This window comes from Cupressus sempervirens, chromosome 7, assembly GCF_028749045.1.
Source record: "Cupressus sempervirens isolate cs-2001-9-10 chromosome 7, ASM2874904v1, whole genome shotgun sequence".
NCBI classification, from domain to species: Eukaryota; Viridiplantae; Streptophyta; class Pinopsida; order Cupressales; family Cupressaceae; genus Cupressus; species Cupressus sempervirens.
The window spans coordinates 536,220,139-536,244,029 of record NC_143124.1 but is presented as its reverse complement, the minus strand read 5'-3'; the positions used below and the strand labels follow the sequence as shown (position 1 = coordinate 536,244,029).

Here is a 23,891-nt window from a genome sequence, read left to right as displayed (position 1 = left end):
TTAAAAATGTTAATGTGCCACGATGTTGAGTTACTAAATTGTTCATCCATGGCCTAAAGGAGGAAGGAGAACCTTGATCTATCACTAGTCTTGTGTTTCCAAATAAACATTATAATTAAAAATCATCTAAAACATCAGTAAATCGGTATTGATTTTATTTGGTAGTGAAGAAGACATACACTAAAAAGTAACAATGCCACTAATTAGCATTGTAGAATTTTCCATAAATAAAAACAAGAAAAGATCCCAGTTATTCTTCTGCAACCATTAGTACAATAACCAACTCAAATATTAGTTCTTGTTTAAAGATAAATCTCTGATACATGAAACATTATACTAAGTTCCAAAGGTGATAGTGATTTGCAAATGTCAAAATTAGATGAATCTCACCTTACCAATACAATTGGATATCCAAGGGCAATGATGATCAAATTGCTCAACACAATGGTTGCAAATAGAGAAATGCTTAGAACACAAAGGTTTGACTATCTAAACATTGGAAAATAAAGTTATTAATGAGAATAGAAAACAAAATAAATAAATAATAAACACATAATTAACTTAAAGATATAGGAACCCACAACTTTTAACGAACTTAAACCTATATAGCAATCTATATGAAATGATATAAAATGAAGCACCTTGCAAGTCGGGCACAGTTATGACCAACGCCCTACCAATAGAGCAGGATTGTTTGCCTTGGGATTCAACAAAGATTCCTACCCCATGAGTACCAGTCAAAAATCTCAAGAAAACACTTGAAAAGTCATATCTGAAAACTCTTTTGATTAAAAAGACAACTGAATCCGAAAAAAGATTAATCAAAATAAGAAAAAAAGAAGTTACTAAGTTGTGTGCTTTAAATCATTTGCATGAGACTTATTTTCCACTTAGTTATATGTTTATTTACTGATGAAATAAAAACTTATGAGATATTCTTGGCATCTCCTAATAATTTCAGCGCATTTTATTCAAAACATATATAGTAGCAGAAACACTAAGGACTGACATTTTAATCTCTTATAAATCAACTGTACAAGATTATGGCACAAGATATTGAAAAGTAATGCCTACTATCTATAACCCTATAGTCTAAAACACTTAAAATCATACAAGAAAAATGCATAGCCAATACCCTTTGTTAATGATGCTAACAATACCATCCATAGTATATGCATCAATCACATTGGCAAACAAGTTCCAATCACTAACAAGGATAATTAAAGTAGAATGAAAACCTAATTTAACTATTTAAACATAACACAAAACCAATCAAATAATACACATACAATTCTTGATTCAATTGCATTTTATAAATATTCATGATTTTAATGCTACGAAGGAATTTTTTCAGTAATAAAATGAGATGAGTTGCTTACATCTATAGCTTTGACATTATGTTCATCATTTGAATTAGTTCTGATATACCCAAGATCCTTAGTGCACATAAAGAAAAGGAAAATTGTTTCATAATGTCATCCAAAATATGTTCAAAAAAAAATCCATTTGAATATATCAATATTAAAGGATCTCTAACACACAAAAGGAGAAAACAATTGTATTATAATATCATCTAAACACAATTGTATCATAATATCTTGTTGTCCACACTAATTAGTCATGTTCTCAAATACCTTTTGGAAGTGTATACCCTATACCTTTCTATACACCTTCATTTGTTCCTTGTTTGCTTTGGATTTAATGACCAAATCATTATAAAGAAAAAGAAGTAACACACCCCCACCACTATGTGACCTTGAAACAACCTTTTGAAGCCCACCATGCTAGAAATTTGCACCACATGAAGATACACCTGCAACACAATCATACTTAGTATCAAAAACCAAATCAATACCTTCGTACTAGTATAGGCTATCCCCATACACATACTTGGAATAGTTTCCACATGATTCTTCATTCTTATGTTGTTCTCATCTTCAGATTCCTCAAGCCTAGATATCCCTAACCCTGTTAGCAACTTCAAATCGTCATTGTGCCATCATTTTTGGCCTTTTACCATTCCCTTGGTGTCTACCTTGTTATTCTTAGCCTTGACTATCCTTGTGAAAAAATTGTGCCCAATCTTCAAGGGACATAAAATGGTACCAACTAGTATCAATCTTTCAATGGGAGATAAAATAACAATAAATTAGAGAACTTCCATCGTTCATTGAGTCACCTCGTGACTAACAATCTAAAAACTAAATGGAAGGAAAAGTGGCAGGAAGCATAAATCTCTATAACTCTTGTGGAAAAGTGTCTTATTTTTGTGCCATTTCCTTAACCTAGGTGAAATACTAGTTTTCTTTAGTGTTTGTTACAAAAATGTTACTATGATATTGTAATTGCAACAATTTTGACATCGTGATGGTAGTTTTGAAATCACTCCCTACTAAAATCTGATTTTTGGTAAAATTTTGTGAATGGAAAATGCAAGCACCAAATAACTATCTATGTGTTTTGTCTTCCCCAAACTTTGTAGATTTTCTCCAATTTCCTACCATCCAAGCATGTAAATAAATCCTAAAAGAGCATAATTCTCTAGTAGGAATAAACAAGATGCACCAAACTCATAGCAGAGATTTTTTTTCAAAAAGCATACTAATAACTTAAAGTGGTAGTCAAATATACATTACTGTAATTCAATGAAGATAAATTTAGAAACACATTACATGATTCTAGCATTTAAATATGATATCATGTTACTCTTAAACATGTCAGTATGACATAAGAAAAAAAAAAGATTATAAATTTTATAGCCTTAAATCCATGTCCGAGTCTGAATTTATTCATAATAAAACAAGGGGAAAGGATATGAGAAGAATATATAAAAAGATTCCTCAATATTTGCTATAGTGCTACTTCTATAGATTCCTATAAATAAAATATTCACTAAAGGGATTGAGTAATTATAAAATGCTTACTCTCTTCGCCATCAAACCCCACAACTTAAAGCTGGTATTTGCTAGTAGAAACAGACCTTCGAAGAAAATTGGAAGGTTCTATACCCGATTTGGTCTTCATAAATAGAGCTTTGTGTCATGTCCCCTGCCCTGCTGAAGTCTCATGTTTTATAACTTAGCCTATTAAGAGAGTCATGATAGGCTAAGGTGACCTTGCAAGGGATGTGGAGCTAGTTGACATGTCTCTTGCCAGCTCGTGTGAACCCTTTTGTGCGCATCTCCATGTCATCTCCTCCTATCATCATCTTTGCCGAGTGTTTGTGGTGTGACCAATTTAGTTGAGCAGTTACTTTTGTTTCCTCTCCCCTTCTATTCTTTGTGCACTGCTGTTCCATGTAACGGTCATGCACATGTTTGAGCATGTAACACTCTTTATCTTTGAGTTTTTCCTGATTTATGGCTGGGAGGAGAAGAGAATGAATGATCAAACACTAAATTCACTCTTCCAATGTATTGAGAGGATGCTCTAAGATTTGTATTTTTTGAAGGACATCAACCCTTCACCTCCATGTTTGGATGCAAACCCAACCACGTTAGCTATGTTATAGTTTGACGGTGATTTTTTTTCAAACACAGGCTGCAGATGGTATTTCTTGACAAAGAAAGGACATTGGTATGCAAGCAGATTTCTCTAGACCAAGGAGTTGCATAACATCAATTGGTGAGCGTTGATGACTTTCACAGGACTAAAGACCAGTTTGATCTTAGTACGGGTGAATTTTTTTTCCATGGACATTACCATGATTTCTCAGTAACTTCCATCTCATGGGAACTCTAGAGCCATTGGTATGTGTTGATCCTTTCCTAGGGAGCTTTTGCAACAAGCAGGATGTTGTATGTGGCATACTCTACTGGTGCAGTTCATTCACCATCACATGAAGTGACTGAATAGGTGGATAGTTGGCTGTGAGTACGGGATTCTATTGCCACCCAAATCATCATTTTTCTTTCAGTATTGCATGTTTTCTTTGAGATTATGTTAAAACTATTCATAATATTTGATATTATGGAAATAATGAATGAAGTTCCATCTCTGTGTAACCAATAGCTTACTCGATTTGCTCTACTTGTTAGCAGACTTAACTATTAGCTTATTTACCTTCATTGAATGCTGATGTATGGTATTAAGTGGTTTTAGAATTATTCTACTGTAATTCTTTGTTACGCACCAGACTTTAAAATTCTTTGCAACTCTAAAATGAATTCATACACAATTTACTAGTTTTCAGGACTAGTCCAAGGAAATTTATTTGGGACCATTACACTCTGCTTCTGCACAATATATGAGTTGATTCTATAATGACTTTATCATACTTATTCTTAAGAATCCTACCTTGCTCATCCTCTATTGTTGTTTGTGAGCCACTATCTAGTGGAAACAAAATAAAGAGAGGCTCTACTTGTCTCAAGCCAACATACACTTTTGGATGTCACTGCTTTGCACCTTTTCACCTTCAATTTCACTAAACCAGGGCACACATTGGCAATGGCCTCGAGTCCATCATCTGAAATTGATAAAACATTTATGCTATAAATTTAAGTGCATTAAAAAATATCTCCAAGTTTCCAAGAACATCTCTATTGTGGAGGGCTATTCTTTCCAGCACCGGGCAATTGGAAGCCAAGGAATTTAAACTCACAATTGTTGCATCAATACCCATCAAAGCAATCTCCTAACTCGGGGCATTTAGTTGCAATGTAAAGAAAACCATCATCTGTAATTATTCTAAACTTGCAATTGTCAAGGTGCACCTTTCTTAGACTCCTGCATCCATTTGCAACCAGAGAAATTCACACATCAGTACAATCAGAGACATTGCTCAAATAAAATACTTCCAGCTTCAAGTACCTTGAAACAACCAACAATCCCTTGTCTCCCAACTGCATATTTTCAATTAGTAGTTTTGTAAATTCTTGTAAATTTCTAGTCATATTCTCCATCATGTGATCCCAATATCCATAATTTTATGTCAAGATAAGTTTCCTTATGTGCTTGGATCTCAATAACAATGCTGCAAATAGTTGCCCATTATGAAGATCTTTAAGGCACACTCACTTTAGCTTTCCTTAACCTGGTCCAATTCTTTCTAGTTGTCCATCTATCCTTCGAAGTCGTTTAATGGTAAGATCTTCAAGCTCATTGTAATTCTTAAGTATTGTATTCAAGCCCCTTGCTCCAAATCCATAGGACCCACATGAAATTTTATTTAGAGGACCACATGTAAGTCTCTTATCTGTAATCTAAATGTATCCCTTCAATTTGATTTTCTTACGTTGCGTGAGACTTAAAGAAGAGAGAAGCACAACCACAACTCACAAGAGGTGTTGATTTTGATGCTAAAGATGAGAAGGGTGGTATTTCTGGGCAAGAAACTTAAGATTTTAAAGGGAAAGTGAGAATGTCTTTGCTACTAGAAATATTTTTAAGGTCTGTCAATCTCAGACCTCTTTTGATGGAGCCTCTAGTCCATATGCAGCCATAAATTTGGTTATTCTTATTGTTGCTTTACAAGTAGAAGAGGTTTCTAAGGACACAAATGAATTCAGTGCTTAGGTTGATATATAACTCGAGATAGAGGTCATTAAGGTTGGAGTGTTTGATTGAATAATACCATTTTGTCATAATACCAATAGCTCACAACTTTTCCTCACAAATGGACTACAAGAATCATCTATTGAATAACCAAAGAACTTACACTTCCAACATAATGTTGCTCACTTCACTATATTTAGGACATTTTTTCTCTAAGAATAGGTCAATCTTTAAAATTTCAAATCATTAATACCTTTCACGATGTTAGAATCCACCATTAGAGTCCACCATCTACTCCTTACACAAAAAATAATCCCACTATCAATAATGGTGAGCATATATTAAGTAATTGTGTTGTTTTGATCACAAATAGGGACCTTTGTAATAGTGACATCTACAATGTAATGACAAAAAAACCATGGTCCAAAACAATGGCATGAACTTACCTCATCCAATATCAAACATCAACGAACAAATAGATTAAGTTATCTTCACATTATTGTGACAGTCACCAATAATAATAAAAAGTTGAACCTTTCAAAATGAATCTCTAATAGACTGTGATTGTCCCTTCCATTTGCATTTAATAAACCCTTACACCATTAAATATTAATTCCCCCTACAAACTTCTATGCACTATGTATCCTCTCCTTCCCTACTTATTTTTACATGCAAGAGCTTTATCTCATCATATATTAACACACTATATAATCTATTAAACTTAGAAAGTGTTGTTGTTATAACTTGTCCTAACATGCAAGGAACTTACCTCTATTACAGAGACAACCACATAATTCTAAACTAAATGGCATTTGATTTCCATTCATTAGAAACTCTTAAGATAAATTTCTAGACATGTCTACTCTATCACTTCCCTTAGAAAGATTCCTAACTTTAGATCTGCAATCTAAACCAGGGTATCTCTATCAAATTTGAGACAACATTTCAGACCTTCCCTTCATTAAAAACACATGAAATCCAATGCATGATGATCTTCAACCTTAAGAGGATGAATAAAATTTTATTCCTCGGAATTCAACCAAATTTGGGGCTTAGATCCACAAAAACATGAAAGATACCACATTTTAATGCCTCTCGGGTTACTCAAATGATAGTTTTGACAACCCTCCTCTAAAATCTATATATCTCAGCTGATACTTCATGGATTTGAGTGATTCAAAAACCAAAATTATGTGGATTCAGACCTTAATCATTTCCAATATATTTTAGGATGAAATTATTAGCCTATGACATGAAAGCATGCCTATAATCAGACTGTTGTAGAATAAAATAAAGGAAAATATGTAGAAGACTTGCTTTCCACTAATGTCTTTCTCATTTATATTAACCAATGCTATTCTCAAACATCTCAAGAAAATATCAGTCTTTAAAATGTCAAATCATTAATACCTTTCACAATGTCAGAATCCACCATTAGAGTCCACCATCTACTCCTTACACAAAAGAGAATCTCACTATCAATAATATTGAACATACATTAAGTAATTGTGTTGTTTTGATCACAAACAAGGACTTTTGTAATAGTGACATCTACATGGGTTCTTATTAGTATACCATGGTCCATGATTTACAATGTAATGACAAAAAACCATGGTCCAAAACAATGTCATGAACTTACCTCAACCACTATTAAACATCAAGGAACAAATAGACTATGCTATCTTCACATTAGTGTGACAATCACCAATAATAATAAAAGTCACCTTTCAAACATTTGAAGAGCCCTTGATCTACATATTATATTTTGCATTGATTCATTTCAACCCCATGTATCCTTTCCATACCATTGGAAGCTTCTCATACAAGTAGCAATCAATACAATGCCCTACTCCCAACTTAAACTCCATTAGCAAAATGACTCTCTAATAGACTGTGATTGTCCCTTCCATTTCCATTTAATGAACCCTTACACCATTAAAATTAATTCCCCCCACAAACTTCTATGTTTACTATGTATCCTCTCCTCTGAGTCCCTAATTATTTCTACATGTAGGACCTTTATCTCATCACATCTTATCACACAGATATAATATTTTAAACTTGAAAAGTATTGTTGTTATAAACTATCCTAACATGCAAGGCACTTACCTCTATCATAGAGAGAGTCATAATTCTGAACTGGATGCCATTTGATCTCCATTCATTAGAACACTCTTAAGACAAATTTCCATACATATCTACTCTATCACTTCCCTTAGAAAGATTCCTTACTTCATATCTGCAATCTAAACGAAAGTATCTCTGTCAGATCTGAGACAACATTTCAGAACTTCCCTTCATTAGAAAAAATGAAATCTAATGCATGGTGATTTACAGCCATAAGAGGATGAATAACATGTTATTACCCACCATTCAACCAAATTTGGGGCTTAGATCCACACAAACATGAAAGATATCACATTTTAATTCCTCTCGAGTTACTCAAATGAGAGTTTTGACAACCCTCCATTAAAATGTAATTATCTCATCCAATACTTCATGGATTTGAGTGATTCAAAAACCAAAATGACATGGATTCAAACCTTAATCATTTCTAATAGCTTGTAAGATGACATTCTCAATCATGACAAGAAAACATACCTAAAATTAGACTATTGTAGAATAAAATAAAGAAAAATATGTAGAAGACACACTTTCCATTAATGTCTTTCTCATTTACATTAACCAATGCTATTCTCAAACATTTTTAAATTATAAATAAATTTTTTCCCAATAGTGTGAACTGGCTCAAACCAATAAATTACCTAAGGAACAAACTTTGTCATTTTGAGACCCTTAATTATGTTGCAACTTGACAATAAAAGTTGTGAACTTGACAAGTTTTATACTTTTTGCACCAAATACATAAATACAATTTCTCTTACATCCAAATGGTCATTCAAACACCTTATAAAAATAAATTATTGAGCAAATCCTTAGGCTAACCCTTAAATGGGCTTATTAGGCCAAGTTTTCTTAAAGTAGCAACATCTTAATAACTTGATTATAATGACCCAATATGACACCAAATGGTCTTATTAGTCATGATTATAGTAGAAAATGATCATTATAGATATTATGCATTCAATGCCTTCATGGATCTTCATTAGGGTTGTATGTTGACCCCTATCCTCTATGTGCTCCTGCACTAGAAGTTGAAAAGAGTGGAAAGTAATGTACAAGTGGATTCATGGTGTAGAAGAGATGTTGAAGATTTAGAGTCACCAAAAGTTCTTTACTTTAGAATGATTGCACTTTGAGTTCTTAGATTTATAGTTTTTAATCAAGAAAAAATATTTCCCAGGGTACTTATGGAGCCCTACGTGGGAAAGGTAAAGACTAATTTTAAGTGCTTCATTGCTATATTTCACATCAAATACAATTTTTAAAATAATGATACATCCCTTAGACCAAATACCTATGAGTTACAAGTTTGAATCTTTTGTGTTTTCTTGCAATGACAATGATTATGTATACTATAGCTTATACATTTTGGGAGTTTCTTATTGCTCAAATTTTTCTGTTCCTCGTGTTCTTGAATTCAATGTGTTTGATAGTATTTAATATTGTTAATTTTGGAAAAGGAACATCGCAAAATTTAATTGCAACATTCTAGCTAAATGGATAATCTTTAGTTGAAATTGATTGGAAGTAGAAATAGTGAGTGGGAACGGAGGAGCAACTTTTCAAAATCTAAACTCTGCTTTGGGCAAGAATCTTTTGATAGGTCAGGACTATAATCATGGCCTAGGCTATGAAATGATAGGAAGTGATGGAGATTTTTAGGGGAGTATAGGTAATGGTGATGGGACTAAAGATCCACGTTGTAAGGATCTAGGTAAACCTCCCCTAATCTCTAAGATGGGATCTTCTAGGCCATAGACTACCAAATGGTCCTCTCTATTTGGAGTTAAACCTTTAGGTAAGTCCTCTTTCCTAGTGGTTAAGGTAATCTTTGGATCTAAAAAAGGATCCTTTTCAATTACAATCCTAGATGAGTTTATTGACCACAACATAGCTACTATGGCTTCTAATTGGGCAAAGGCCTAATATAGACATTGTTAGATCCTTCATGAAGAAGAAATGGAATTTGAGAGGGCAAGTCATTGTTACTCTGATGGCCAAAGGGTTTCTGTCTTTTGAATCTTCATGCACCAAGGATCTCTGAAACATCCTTTGTGAGGGGCTTTGGGTTATTGGTCACTTGACACTGGTTCTCTAGAAGTGCTCTTCCAAGCTAGATCTAAATGATTCTTTCTTTATTCAAGCCCCACTTTGGGTCAGACTCTTAGAGCTCCCTTTGGAATTTTGGAATAAGGATGTCTTTGTGGGAGTGGCCAGATCCTTTGGAGAGCTTCTCTTAATTGATCCGATAATAGCATCAAGAAGACAATTAACCTATGTCCATATCTATATTGGATTAGGGGGAGGGGTGGACATGCCAGAGGAAGTTAGCTTCCATTCCAAACTTGGAATTCATGTGCAAAAGATGATTTATGAGAATGTGCCTTTTGCTTGCTTTCATTGTTTAAAAGAAGATCATAAAGCCAAGCAATGCCCGAAGGCTAAGGAGGAAAAGAACAAGAAAAATATTACAACCAAGCCTCAAATTCAAAAGGAAGGGAACAAGATTTAGAAACAAAAGAATAAAAAGGGCCCTGAGTCCAGCCATTTTGAACATCAGGAGGCGGTTGTGGATATTCTTGCAAAAGAAGTGAATGATTTGGCTCCGACTGAACCATAGATTGAAGCTATAAAGGGAGATCTTATTTGTGGATCAAAAGGACCCAACAATGAATGTAAGATGCCTTCCTAAGAAGGGATGAAAGGCCTCCAGAGAAAAGATATGGAGGAGTAAATAGTTTGTGAATCAAAACAACCCAACAATGAGAGTATACTACAATCCCCTAAAAGGGTGGGTGATGGTCATCACGTTACTTCTCTTGAAGGAAAATGTAGGGACTCTTCTTTGAAGGGATCAGGGAAGGAGCTAATAAAGTATACTAAAGAGGAGGAGATTTTGGTTGTGCTAGAAACTCAAAGGTTTCAAGGGCCCAAGGAGAATCTTCCCTCACCCTCTGGAGATCCTCTATCTTCCCCTAGCTTAGGATCTAGGGTTTTAGAATTGGTCAGAAATTCATCCCCTGGATAGCTATTTAGAATAGAGGCTTGGCTCAATGTTGATGATAATAAGGGGAATTGGACCATGGTCAAAAGGAAGAAAACTAGGGACCCTTCTCCGATCTCATCGGTAACCACCAAGAGCAAAGTGAAATATGATGTTGGAACCAAAATTAAGACTCTAGGAAGAAAGAGTTTAAGCCAATCCATTCAGGAGGAGGCTAGAAGGAATGTGGTAGAGGGCAGCCAAAGAACCATCAAGGACTCAATTAAAAAGAAATGAAGATAATAACCTAGAATATAAGGGGCTAAATGGAGCCCATAAATAGGAGTTAATTAGGAATATTATTAGAGATCAAAGCCCCAATTTTATTTTGATCCAAGAAACCAAAATGAAGGAAGATATGGTGGGTAAGATTTCTTTTTGTACCAGTATGGAAGGACATGCTACTAATGTTGATGGTGCTTCTAGGGGATTGCTTATCCTTTTCAATCATAAGCAATTCCAAGTTACTATCATTCATAAAGAAGGCAATATTTTGTTATGTAAAGTTTTGCATAAGTATAGCAAAGATTCTTGGTATCTCTTGAATGTGTATGCCCCAAACACCAAGTGGGAGAGGAAGGCTTACTAGGCTAAGCTTAGCTTTCTCATTTAGAATTGAAACCTAGATAAAGGGGTCATTATGAGAGATTTTAACACTGCCCTTTCTGACAAGGAAAAATCTGGGGGCCGAGCCCCAGATTTGGATAGCAGAATGGATCTTTCATTCTTCATTAACAGTTTGGCTCTATTGGATGTTGAACTTTCAGGTGGGATCTTCACTTGGTCTAATAGATGCTTAGGGAATGATTGTATCCAGGTTCATCTTGATTGGGGCCTTATTTCACTAGGATGGTTGAATCTTTTCTCTATCAAGTTGTCCCTTCTTCCTAGAGTTGGGTCAGATCATTCCTCCATCTCCCTAACTTTAATCCCTCTCTCAATAAAGTGGAATTTCCCTTTTTATTTTGAGAAGATGTGGACCTTAGATCCGGACCTATTTTCTAGAATTTTATTTTGGTGGAATATTGATGTGGAAGGGAAAACTATGTATAGGGTTGCAAAGAAATTTAAAAATGTAAAAAAAAATATTAAAATTTGGAATGATTCTGATTTTCGGCATATTTGTCAGGAAAAGCATATGGTGTCTGACCAACTTCTCTCCATATAGGAAACCATTCAAAAGGAAGGTTACAATGAACACCTTAGACTTACCAAGATGTCTCTCCTCCCAGATCTTCACAACATCATAAGTAGAGAAGAGAGCTTCTGGAAACAAAGATCTAGAATTGATTGGCTCAAAGAGGGAGATCCAAATACCAAGTTCTTCCACCTCTCCACTCTAGAGCATAGAGCAACCAATCGATTATTGGAATCAAGAAAGGACGGTCCTTTTTAACTGATAAAAAGGAAATTTCTGCTAAGGTTGTTGATTTCTTCTTTTCACTTCTTTCTAGGGACCTCTCTTTATCTATGGAAGACTAGTAGGAAATTTTTTCCTCTCGTCCACAGTTGATTCAACCTCATCGCAATGAAATGTTGTAGGCTATACCCAATTCTTTGGAAGTGAAGCAAGCTATGTTTTCTCTCCCTATAGACATAGCCCCTGGGTTGGATATATTTTTGAATATTTTTTTCCAAATTTATTGGGAGGTGGTAAAGATGGATGTTGTCAAGGCAGTGCAAGAATTCTTTGGGGCTAGGAATCTACTGAAAGGGCTCAAATCTACTTTTCTGATTCTTATTCCTAAAACCCCTGGGGTAGATCCAATGGAATAGTTTAGGCCTATTAGCCTTTTCAATTCATTCTACAAGATCATCTTGAAAGTTTTGACCACCATAATTCTCAAGGCTCTCCCACTGATCATTTCCCTGCAATAGAAAGGTTTTGTTCCTAGCAAACAGATCCTGGACTCTATTTTTTGGTCTATAAAGTAATTCATTCTTTGGAAGCGAGGCATATGGAGGGTCTTCTCCTCAAGTTGGACCTTTCCAAAGCCTATGATTAGGTGAACTGGTCCATTCTTGGCACAATTCTCCAAGCCTTTGGCTTCAAGCTCTAAGTATGCAAGCTTATTTCCCAACTTGTCTCAACTTCCTCACTTGCTGTCATCATAAATGGGACACCTTCTCATTTTTTCTTTCGTTCGAGAGGATTAAGGCAAGGAGATCATCTTTCTCCCATTCTCTTTATCATTCTGGCTGAGTGCATTGGCAAATTGATTCAAAGAAAAGATAGGGTGGGTCCTTGAGAGGAATCAAACCTTCTTCAAGGTAGTTCTAATTTACTCACCAACAATTTGTGGATGACATTATTATGGGGGGAGAAGCTCCATTTTTGGAAGCCAAAATGATCAAGATCCTTCTGGCTAGGTACACCAAGGGAACTAGCCAACTCATAAATTGGGGAAAAAGTTCAGTATTTTTTATTAATGGAAGATTACAGGTATTCTTGGATGCAGGATTGGAAACTTGCCTACTAGATATCTTGGTCTTCCAATGGGGACAAAACTGCCAAATTCTTTTTGGAAATGGATTATTGATAGATTTAATAAGTTGACAAGATGGAAAGGAACAACTCTCAACCAAGCTGGTAAATGCATTCTGGTGAAGACTACTCTATAGAACCTTCCTATGTATGCCTTGAGTCTCTTCAGGATTTTGGTCAAATATGCTAAGATAATAGAAAAGATCCAAAGAGATTTCCTCTAGTCTCTAAGTATGGAAGAACATAAGAGATATCCTCTTGTAGCTTGGGATAATGTTTTCCTCCCCAAGTCTTATGGGGGACTGGGAATTAGAAAACTAAAGCATCTCAACAACACCCTCCAAGCTAAGCAAATTTGGTGAATTTTCAGTAGCACTAGAGAATGGAGAGATGTTTTGGTAGATAAGAAGACCCTCTCTTAGGCATCTTCTTTATGAATCTGATATCCTAATTGGCTTGGTTATATGGAATGATATTTTAAAGGCAAGAACGTCCCTAGCAAAGGCCAAGGCCTAATGGAAAGTGGGAAATGGAGAGAACTTCCTCTTTTAGCAAGATAATTGGCTCATTCAAGGTCCTCTCATCAATAATCCCATTTATGATATTGGGCCAAAACTTGTATAAGGATTTTTGGATCAAAAGTAAGTGACTACATAATGGACCAGGGATGGAGAGACTTGTGATATCAGATGACTTAAAGCTAATAATGGTGACCCAAAATTCTCTCATTTTGAACAATAATAAGGATGAATTGGTTTGGGAGGGGAATATTAGTGGCTTCTCTTCAGCAGCTCTAGGGTATAGATCCCTTTGGGAACTCAAGGAGAAACCTCCTTGGGCAAAGGCCTGGATGCCAAACCTTACTGCTAAAATCAACATTTTCATTTGGCTATTGATTCAAGATAGAATAATCAACCTAGATAATTTGGCTAAAAAAGGCTAGTACATTCCTAACAGATGTATTCTTTGCAAGCATCAATTGGAGATGGTCAAAACATCTTCATTCATTATCCTTATTCAATGGAGCTATGGGACAATCTCACAAATAAGTACGGTGCTAGTTGGTACAAGCCAAGGAATATCATGGATTTCTTCTGCTAGTGGAACAACATGTTTAAAGGGATGAATCTGCAAACCATAAATATGTGGACTTTGCCCCATTACTACTGGGGAGTATGGAAAGAGAGAAACAATCATATCTTTAGAGGTAGAGAGGTTCCTATTAATGTTCTTTCAAATAGAATTAATGGATACCTGAGAGAAACATTTTTTATAAGAAAGGGTGGACTTCTTGATGAAGAGGGCATGCATAAAGAGAAAAGGACAATAGAATGAAAAGATAGGGGGTCAAGAGGAAATAACCTCCTAAAGGATGGCATAAAGCCAACTTTGATGGAGCGACAAAAGGTAACCCTGGAACTGCTAGATGTGCGGGAGTCATCAAAAATAGCCACAAGGTTGGAGTTGTGGCTTTCTCCCATCCTTTGCGCAACCAGATGAATCACTATGCTGAAGCTAGTGTTACTCTCCACATTACCAAATTGGAATTGGAAGTGGGAGTCAAGAATCTATGGCTAGAGGGGGAATTCAAATAATATAATTAAATGCATAAAGTGTGTCCTCCCTCTAGCTTGGATCATTGCTAATAAAGTGGAAGACATTCACACTACCCTTGGCAAATTTGACAATTTATATGTTAGCCATGAGTATAGGGAATCCAAGTTGGTGGTTGACTGGTTTGCCAATGAGGCAGTCAAGTATGATGTGACAAGAATATGGACCACCAATGGGAATATTTCGTTAACCACAAAAGAGCTAATTGACCAGGAAAGGATCTAGAGAGGTATGGGTGATATCATACTAAAATCTGGTGTCTAATCACCATGTTTTATGGGCTTCTTATTTTCTTTACCAATTTTTGTGTTCAAAGAAAATGTGGCCTCGAACAAAGTAGAAGGAGAATTGGTTTTATGTGACAAGAAAGTATTCAAGGCAAGATGGTGGGAGAATGGAGTAGAAGGGAACCGATTGGAGAGGTGGAGAAATGGAAACAAATAACCAAGGTCTGGGAGAAACTAAGAAAGGGAGACATTGTTAACTACATTGCCAAACTTCATGGGTATGATTCAACAATTACTAATCTAATAGTCAATTCTTGGAAGGATTGTAGGGTTAATATTGATGGGGTTCCATACCATGTTGATGTGGAGATTATTGCCCATATAACTAAAATTCTGGCTGAGGGTTTAGAATTTTATAGAGACAAGAAAATTTTTGCAAACACAGTGAAGGACTTTGCCAAAAACATGGAAGAGAAGAAGGAACTAATGAAAGTTGAGACCTATTATGAGATGGACTCAATCAAGAAGCTCTATAGGTATGTGTTGTGAGCCATCATTGATTTTATTCCCCAAGATACAAGGTTTGATAGGGTTAGAACTCATCACTTTGTGTTGCTTAATCATTTCCGTTATGTTGCTCTAGTTTCTTTTCCTTTTTACCTTTTTTCTTCTATGAACAAGAATATTTTGAGGTATAAGAAGAAACCTAGTGCTAACCCTGCCTTGCATGAGGGTCTTCTTATTCTGCTCTTTGAATACTTCAAAGCCCAATCTAGAAGCAAACCCTTACATTTTGTTGTGACTACTTCTAAGGAGATTAGGATCTCCAATTTCTCTTCAAATATAGAAGAAAATGTGAGTGTTAGTTCAGAGGAGGAGGAAGCTCATCAATCTTCGAGGAAGAAGACCAAGGGGAAAGCTAAGGGTGCTCCCTCTCCTAGAAAATCCCCTTGTAGGAAAAGTCCTAGGGGACGTATATCCAAAATGTCTGGCCAAGCAGATGATGAGTATAATGAGAATGGAGACAACATGGACACAGACAAGGAGACCAAGGGTGTGGATGTCAAGACTGTGGTAGAACTAGATGCAACCCCCAAGATGAAGCAGAGGAAGTGTAGGGAGGAGGACATGCCACTGGAAGGGAAAAATATTAGCGGGCCTAAGCCAATCCTTCTTACTTCCCCTTCCCCTTTCAAAACATCTCAGGAGGAAAATGTGAACATGGAGGAGGTCAACACAAGTGGTGTGGTGGAAATTAGAGACAAATGAATGACTTGGAAGAACTTCAATGCTAGAACATCCAAAATGGGGATTGCTCATGAAGTCATGAATCCTTAAATCCTTCAAGAGAAAGAGGGGAAACTCCAACTCGATGAACTCATTGATCTGGCATTGGTGGCCATTTCTAACAATGTGAGGGAGGGGGATTTGAACTTTCTCAATAATGCCAGAAATAACATGGTTGATAACTTCTAATCCATAAAATGGCTTTTTCATGAGTCAGAGGAAGTTAAAGACAGGCTAGGGCAGATGGAAAGCCAGGTCATGAAGACCGAACAATGGAACCAAACCAATTTGGGGGATCATATAAAGTTGATTGAAGATAGGATGAAAAATATGGAGAGTTTCAACTTTACTATGGAAAACCAGATGCTCACTATCCTTAAATCTCTCAATGATAACATCGTCAGCCTTACTGGGAAGTTGAAAACTAGGGAGCTTTTTGTGGGCGAGGAGGATAAGGACAATGATGTTGACAGGATGGAAGAAGACTCCATAATAGACATCACTCAAAGCCTCATAGATTGGAGCTATGAGAAGGACAAGGTACACCCAGAGGAAGAACTTTAGCGAATCAAGGATGCAACTAAGACCATCCAAGATCTTGAGAGAAGGATGGAGGAGCAAGCACTAAATACATAGGTTTTGTTGCTAGCTGTTGCAATTTTTGCTAGCTTCTTCTTGTTGGCTTTAATCTTGTCTTTTAGCCTATATTTTAGCATGTTTTTTATTTTGGTCTTTATGTAGGTTGCATTTCAATTGTTGGGCTTTTTTGCTGCCCTATGTTATGTAAGAACTATTGGGTTTCAGGATCCCTATAAAACCTATTTTACTTAATCAAAAACTACAAAATATATGCCCAATATGAATATTATTTCAGCATTGCATATAAATGAATAAAGTTGCAAAATTTTGTCATGTGTATTTGTTTAACTAAAATGGGACAGTGTTTGATTTTCTATTAAATGGTAGGTGTTTTGTGCTATACAAAGCACTGTAAATGATTTTGTTGCATTTTTGTGGCCTACAATAGCACCATCAAAGGTATTTGGTCAATCTCATCAAAATTTTTGACAAACCATTTTTTGACACTGATGTTTCTTAGGCTTATGTCTATGCTAAACCATAAATGCATTAGTAGGAATCTTGGAAGGCATAATGAAAGGGTCACTAGTATATGTCGATTGATATAGGAGATAGGTATTGATATTGGGATGCTATTTTTTGATAAAATAGGTATAGCTACATGGTGTTAGGAGTTGTAAGAAATAGAAAAAAAGTATTGATTATTTTGAAAAGGCACTCAATACAATCTTAAAGTATAAAACTAGATTAGGGGATGGAAGTTAGTTGACTAGAGTTAGGAAGTAGTGATAGGGCCCCTTTAACTTATGTATATATTTTTTAATACAAGACTATAGTTTAAGCCATAAAATTAAAAGGGAGATATAGAGAACCTCAAAATTCCTCTAAGACCTAGAATGGAGGTGAGAGAAGGCACCCAATGTTGAGATTAGATAGAAGTGCAACCACAAGAGTGGGAACTCGGGTGGTAAGGAGCCTTAACCATAGAATGAAGAGCAATTCCTCACCCATCTATACTTGTCCATGCATGAGCTAATAGCATCTATAGTGTGCTTAGGACCTCCAATAATTATAATTTATAACAAGTTAAAAGAAAGAAGTAATCAATTTGTTTGAGTTGGGATCATTATGAAGAGACCTATGCTCAAACCTATATCTCACAAAGAAGAAGGACCAAATACCTCTGATCTAATTAGTGGAAGAAAGTTGAATAAGGGACACCAAAAAATAACATAATCTTCCATAGATTTCAATGTGTACTAGACACAAGAAAGTAAAATGCTCCTCCTGAAGAGAATAGAGACATCACAATCTCTAACTTTGCAAAGTATGGTTATTAGTCTCAACAAAAAAGCTGATCAGATGAAGGTCAACATGTAGTTGTGGATTCTCTAGAGAAGGGGAGATTGAGTCCAACTACGTTCACTTTATCATAAATATCTATATCTAATTGTAGACATCAGCTTGCTAGGCAACTTACCAATGTTGCTCACCAACCATCCACTAATGGTGCTGAATTTTGTGTTGTAATATCTGCACTCAAAAGACTTGGTGATGGTCCTTATGCATACACATTATTTCTTAACACTCACTACCAAGAACTTTAGTATAATATATAAGATTTACAACCATCGAACACTTCTTATGGTGGCGCATATACTCAACCCTTCCATAAATTGTTTGTTTTCTATTGCACAAGCTACAAGTGATTCTTCAATTTTTTTAGGAGTGGATTCAGAGTATGCCTTAGATCTTTTAATATAAGATAGCAAACAAACTAAGGAATTGACACTCCTTGTAAAGAGGCATGCACTTTCTTCTTCAACAATTTGCTAGAGGGATTTGAGTTGTTATAGAATGTATTCAGATAGCTTTAGGTCATTGCTCTTTACTATAATCTCAGGGCATTTGACTCTGTCCTATTGTCCTAAAGCTTCTTAGACCCAATGTGGAACATGCATTGGATGCTAACTTAAAACATATTGAGGAGAACATTGGTGCTCTTGCTATAGTTGATGATTGGGTAATATTAGATATTTCAAATATTTTCAATGTTAATCACAGTAGCCTAAATTGATAAAGTTATGCCTGTGTATTATCTCAAAATTGTCATGCATAATTTTAAATACCAGCATCACCAAACAACCCTAACCTATTAATCTCTAACTACCTAGCCAAGCCACATTACCTCTCTAGTAGATTGGATATCACCCATAAGATCACCATTCAAGATGACAATGTAATAAAAGCCTCGTTCAACTTACTAATTAATTATTCTAATGAGCCATATAGCTTCAATGTCTTATTTATTTGTCCATGGGATTATAGCTTTTCTTCAATTGTACCATCATTTTTTTATATGGCCTCAAGGATAAAGCAATTATTTTCTACTCTAGTCTTATATTCTTTAGTTATTTCCACCAATTGTGATATTATATTATTAAGTTTTTTTCTTTCTTTCTTTTTTATAGATAAAAGTCTCTTAGTTGCTTATTTCATACAAAAAATACATGGAACTCAAAGAAACTTACCTAAATCTCATGGCTTTAATAATGCAAAGAACCCAACCTTTCCTTACTTGATCTTCAACCTATGGAAAAATATCAAATCCAATCAACTAAATACCTATAATTCCTTTGTCTTAGTAAGCCTACTACAGACCCATAAGACATTCCAACAAAAAAAAAAATGAAATAAATTCTCTTGGACCTAAAATAATTACAATAAGAAAAAATAACCTTTAGAAAATGTGGCTCGCTAGGTGCAGGACTCCTGTAAAAGGTTCCATCCATGGGACTTTTCAAAGGTGAATTCCTAGATTTAGTAGGAGTGAATTCTTTAAGAGTTGATGTTGCAGAAAGAAATCTAGAAGTTGATGGTGTAGGTGAAATAAGTGTTGGTGGTGGGGAGGCTAGAACTATTGGATAAGGAGCATGTATCACTATTTGCTAAGGTGGAGGAAGGGGTTGAGAAAATGCATCCTTTTTCCTAATCAAGAGTTCACAATCTTGTTGTTTTAGATGAAACTCCATAATATCCTTGCATTGAAAATATTGAATAGAAAAAACCTATTTTAAAAACTAGATATAGATGAGAGTTTTCCCTATGATGCAATCAATAAGGTAGAGCTAATGGTTAAGGTAGAGCTAATGGTTGATTCCATGGAGAACTCACCTAACTTTTTCAATTCAAGGTAAACATGAAGGTAGGTAGGTTGATTCCAAAGAATAGTTAGTGGGTTGGGACTGGAGTTTGTGAACCATCTACATCCTAATAGCTTGTGATGACTGTAATGTGGAGAAGGGGTTAAATTTTTAGAGTAATGCAAGTCAATTTTTGGTGTTTTTCATTCCAATAGTAGCTAGTTGATCTCACATATCAATGATCTTCATAAGGTATTTGGTCTCTATTTTTGTGTTGTTCATATATTTTTAATTAAGATTTTTCTTTGGAAAAATCTTGCACGAAATGTTCATACAACATATGATATCACTTATCATGAAGAGTTTTCATTACCTTAACTATTTTCCCTTTAGATCATTTGCACTCCACCCCCATACTATGACAACTCACATACTATTAACTCCCAAAGGCCTTGCATATACACATTGCTTTTTACTTCAACAAACACAAACATCTTATCAAACATAATTCTATTTTCTTTATCCATGTGGTAAAAAAAACTATCAATTGCCTTATTGGTTACTTCTTAGAACACTCATTTCACTTGCACCAAATATCCTCTTTATATACCTAATTTTCTACTTCCTAACCTTATCCTTAAAACCTTTCTCATTGGGGTTATCAATTATGAACATCATGCCTATATTATCCAGTCTTTCTTTCTTGGGGAACTATTTTTCCTTTTCCCTCTAAAGCTTATATAAAGGAAAGAGAAATTAACCATGCAACTTATCAACTTGGAAATAAATAAAAACTTTTAAGTTATTATCTTCTTCTCCAACACATGGTCATCTCTTGGATTTTTCCCTATAGTATATTTTCGATAGCTATTTCCACCATGTGCTCCCTTCTTAAGGAAACTCCCTTGTGCGATCTAGTGTACAATCTGCTTCTCACTCTCATGCTATACATGTTGCAAAGAATGGTGTCTCAAGCTTGAAGGTTTCATAGAAATAGTGGTTCCAGGTAAGGGTTTCATGACAAAGGGTAGGGTCTGGGTTGATACAGGCCCCACTTTCACCCCTCCCCTTCAGTCTTTTCTTCTTTGGCAAGCCTCATCAAATAATGAGGCTAAGCATGTGGAAGCAATGAATGGTTGGAGTTTTATTAAAGAATATGTGAATGATGGCACTAACAAGGCATTCCCCTAGTTGGGGTTTTATTGAAGAATGTGTGAATGATTGGGAAATGGTACTGAAAATGGGGAGTCCCCTAGTAAAGCTTTAGAAAAGAAACATAAAGTTCTCAAAGGAGGAATATTGGGACAGGGAGGAGTGGAAGGACACCCAAACATTATAGAAAGACATGTTGTCTTCAACCATTGTTGGTTCCTCCTCATTGAGCCTCTAGATCTCTTTCCTTTTTTATTTGTCACTTATTGCAGCCTCTTTGAACAATGAATATGAATATGGATATATAGGGTATAGATTTTAGTAAAGGTGATGGATTTTAATTTTGTATTGTGTTAGTTGTTGAAATATTTGGGGATGTACATCGACTGGTAGTGTCTAGTGGGGTGTATTTTTGTCCTTTTTGATGTCATGGGCTACTTTACACAATTTATTTTTGTCCATATTTAAGGGTTAGTGTCACTACAGATCTAAATTGTAAACTAATTTTTGGAGGGTTGTGTCTCATGGGCCATGACATGTGTCATTTGATTTCTTTTCGTAATAACTATTATGTGACATCAATAAAAACATACATAAGTTGACTGATTTTTAAAAAAATACTCATTTGTTGATCATATACAATTACTATGCATATCATTATTTGTGACAAATTAACTCTATGGTCTTTTTATCCTCATTTGATTCTATAAATTCATTTCACAAAAGAATACAACTTGACATTTAGTACCAAGTATAATGTAGAACCTTCATAACACATTTCTAATTTTTTAGTACCTTAAGCTTTTGTGAGAATGATTAAAAGCACAAAAATAATAGAACAACATCCATGATCCTCTATTGTTTAATTATTCTCTAAAGAAAAGTTTTGAGTGAACATATTTTGAACTTTTGGACAATTTTTCATTTATGGTGACATAAGTATGCTATAATCCTACCAAAGTCAATCAGAACATACTTACATTAGACATTGAAGTTCTCAACATATCCAACACTGGAAGCAATGGCTACTTTGTAAATTCTTGTACTGATTCTAGTGCTCCAAGCCCTTCATGTTACTACATGCAACATTTGAGATCCAAAATTACAAATATGTTAGGATAGTACCAACTAACATGGCTAACCTTGGAAGGAATGCTTATTTACTCAAATTACTAAATTTTCCTATTTGAAATGTTGGGAATTAAATGCTTCATATTGTACTTTTATAAATGTAGTGTAACATATGGAAGCATCCTAGGAGTGTGATTAATATTACTTGGTGGTTCCAAATATATTTACAATCTATGATAATGTGCCTCTGACATGACAAATCTAAAAGAATCTATACAAGAAACAAAACAAGTTGTCAATATTTGGTAGCTAAGAAGTCTAACTAAACAACAATTTTCTTAAAAAGATAAATATTTGTGTCACCCCAAACAAAAACATAAATGAATGGTAAAAAGAAAAGATCGTTGAATCATTGAACATTTGATTGAACTATTCCTACTATCCATTGCTGGCAAAATGTTACCCTCTAAATACCAGCTAAATATTATTTATCGCCATTAATTCTTGCTAACAAACAAATGTTGAGACAAAATGTTGAACCTTTTATCACAAAGCTTTGATATATAGTGGTGTTGAAATGTAAACCCAACAAAATTATGAATAATTGAAGGATTCTTCACCTATAGAAGACTCCAGTACATAAACATTAAAAACATGCTAGATTAATATCTTAAATCCCAGTCTAATTATGCAAATCCATTGTGAAATAGAAAACAAAATATTTATAAAATGCCAAAGTATTTTTCACTTGTAAAGATATCATAACATAGGAACCATATAGAAAACCCTTTAGTCCATACATGTATGTAGATAAATCACCAAAATGAAACAATTTATGGTTCCCTAAATGGTGACAAGAAATGTTTCCAACAAACAGACCAAAAATAAGAAAGGAAGACAACCCGAGTCATGACCATAACAACCAAAAAAATCTAAATGTCCACTCTAAGTTACTATTTTAGGTTCGGGTTTGGGGAGGAATTCCAATATGAGAACCCAAAGTGTGGATTCATGATTTTTTCCTCATTATGTGGGTTCATTGATGAGTAGGTGAATGTGTATCTATATCTATATGTATACATAATACATTTAAAAAAATAAGAGAAATATACATAACTGAAAAACTAAATCATTTCATACATATACAATGATTCTATGATGCTTGATCGTTGATTTATGCTCATGATTCTAAAGAAAATCATCACAATGAAATACTAAAATACAAAATGACAATTCAAAATATAGATCATTAAAATTTGAAATATTTTTAAATGTTCATGAATCATGAAAATGTTAATCATTGATTAGTCATCAAATACATTATTTTGCTAATAACTAAGTGTAGGAGCAAACAAAATTTCAAAAAAACATTAACATCTTAAAAATCAATGGTTACAAAAAGGAAAAGATACTTAGTCTAAATTGTATTTTGAATAAAGCATATTCTACTTGTGCTTCAACTTGAAAAACATAGACGCAAATTATGTTGATGAGCTAAATGGGAAAAATCCTGACATTCTAAAAGATATAAGACCACTATATACGATAATAAATCCCATTATGTTGACAAGAAATCTAGAAGAAGAATCTTTATCTTTCCAGCTAAATTCTCTTTTCCTGAACAAATATTATTAGACTATTCAACTTGGCACTTGTTTACATACTCCATA

The 23,891-nt window shown here is 34.8% G+C and overlaps 1 pseudogene; it reads right to left on the bottom strand.

Annotated features, from left to right (window-relative positions):
• Positions 1–2,949: 2,949 nt before the first annotated feature.
• LOC149547876 (putative F-box/LRR-repeat protein 8) lies at positions 2,950–5,947 on the bottom strand (annotated as a pseudogene).
• Positions 5,948–23,891: the final 17,944 nt, after the last annotated feature.